This window comes from Suricata suricatta, chromosome 10, assembly GCF_006229205.1.
Source record: "Suricata suricatta isolate VVHF042 chromosome 10, meerkat_22Aug2017_6uvM2_HiC, whole genome shotgun sequence".
NCBI lineage: Eukaryota > Metazoa > Chordata > Mammalia > Carnivora > Herpestidae > Suricata > Suricata suricatta.
Genome location: NC_043709.1, coordinates 5,872,526 through 5,874,555, shown reverse-complemented (window position 1 = coordinate 5,874,555; position 2,030 = coordinate 5,872,526).

Here is a 2,030-nt window from a genome sequence, read left to right as displayed (position 1 = left end):
GGTGTCAGACAGCATTGGGGGCTGTGACAGGCCAGGGACTCAGCATCTGGGCACACCCCTGCCCACCCTCCTTCTGGGGGAACTTGTGCCAGCATTGCCATGCTGAAATGGGCATCATTTTAGAAGTTCCTTTCCTTTCTTGCTCTTTTATAATATAGCTGGAGCTCTGTGTTGATTTTTAAAAATTCTGCGTGTAGGCTGGTGATATTGCCTGCGAATTCACTTCAGGAGGCTAAAGGGGCTGTTATAAATGTCACTGTAATTTTTTTAATGTTTACTTATTTTTGAGAGACAGAGAGACAGACAGAGCGTGAGTGGGGGAGGGGAAGACAGAGGGAGACACAGAATCCAAAGCAGGCTCCAGGTTCTGAGCCGTCAGCACAGAGCCCGACACAAGGCCCAAACCCATGAACTGTGAGATCATGACCTGAGCTGAAGTCAGACGCCACGCAGGGGCCCTTGTGAATGTGACTCTGAAAGAGTGAGAGTCAAGAGAGGGTAGAGAGTCACGATCACTCACCCATTTTACAGATGGGGAAATTGAGACCAGGTCAGAGGGTAGGAAGCAGGTCCAATCTGTGCCTTTCTCAGCTCCTGGGAACAGCCCTTTTTGAGCTCAGGCAGGTGTGCATTATGACCCTCAGGCCTCTTTTCTCATCCCCCCAGAAGGGACCAGAATGAGGAGACCTAATGCGAGTCCAGTGCTCCGCAGAGTCCCCAGCACTCAGCAGGTGTACAGAAGAGAGTCCCAGGCCAAGCCCTTTCCTGCCCTGCTCCAGGATGCGGGCCAGGGCCAGAATAGAGGTAAGAGAAGAGAGGACAAAGGGGCTCCCCAGCCTGAGGCTTGGCTTCAGGGGTTCCTTCCAGTGCCCTTCCCCATCCTCTCCCCCTCCCCACTCCACTCCAGCCACCCTGATCTCCAGTGTTCCTGGGCCATCCAGCAGACCTCTGCCCCAGGGCCTTTGCACTTGCTGGTCATTCCTTCCAGAGCACATCTAGTTTGCTTCCTTCCCAGCCTCATTTCCACTGTCCCCCTCAGCCACCTGCTTTCTTCCATCTGTTTCTGGACGTGAATTCTAAAAGCGTGCTCCAGACCCAAGGCCTCTGCACTCCCTGCTCCCGCCACCCTGAACACCTATCCCTGCAGGGCCAGCTTCGTTGTCCCTTCAGAGAGAACAGCCCTCATCCCCATGGTGCCTTGTGGCCTAATTTCCGTCTTGGCATTTACCATTTCACTCATGACACCACCTGGCACTTGGCATAGGCCTTTCTCCCCAGTGCCCCAGGAGTCGGGGAGGGCGTGTTGGGGCAGACACAGCCGAGTCCCAGCACTTGGGACGGGCCATGAAGGCGTGAGGGGGCTGGTGGACGGAGCCTTCTGCGGGGAGAGCCATACCTGCCTTGCTCCGGGCTCAGTCCAACCTGAAGTATCGCTGAGCCTCGGTCTGTGCAGCCGGAAACGCGGCTCACATGAGCCCTGCTTCTCAGCGCCGGCCAGAGGGGAAAGCAAAAAGGAAAACCGCGCGGGCACACAGAGTTGCACAACACGGGACCGGAGCGGGCTTTTCACATGGCTCAGATGGTGCCAGTAAGGCCGGGCAAAAGGGCAGGGGCTAAAGGCTGGACTCCCAGTGTCCACATGCCCCGGCCCAGCTTGCTGTCTCCAGGAATCTAGTCTCAAAAAAAAAAAAAAATCATCTGAAAGGAGGGTGAAGAGAGCTGCTGTTATTTTCGAAATCCAGAGACGGGAAACAATCTAGCTGTCCAGCCACGGGGGATTTGCTACCTAATAAATCATGGAACCATGCGGGCAGAGGCGCCCAGCAGTGGCCCCGGGTGGCCGCGCGGCCTCCTCAGTGCCGTCCGCGTGTGCCTCTGGATGCCCCGTGTCTTTATTCCTGGGGATGCTTATCTGGACGCTCCAGACGTCACCCCACAAACACAAGCACATTAGACACAAGCGCCGGGGCCGCCTCGCCTCCTCTCCCACCGTCCCCCACGACGACACAAGCCACAGAGCCTCCGGGAGC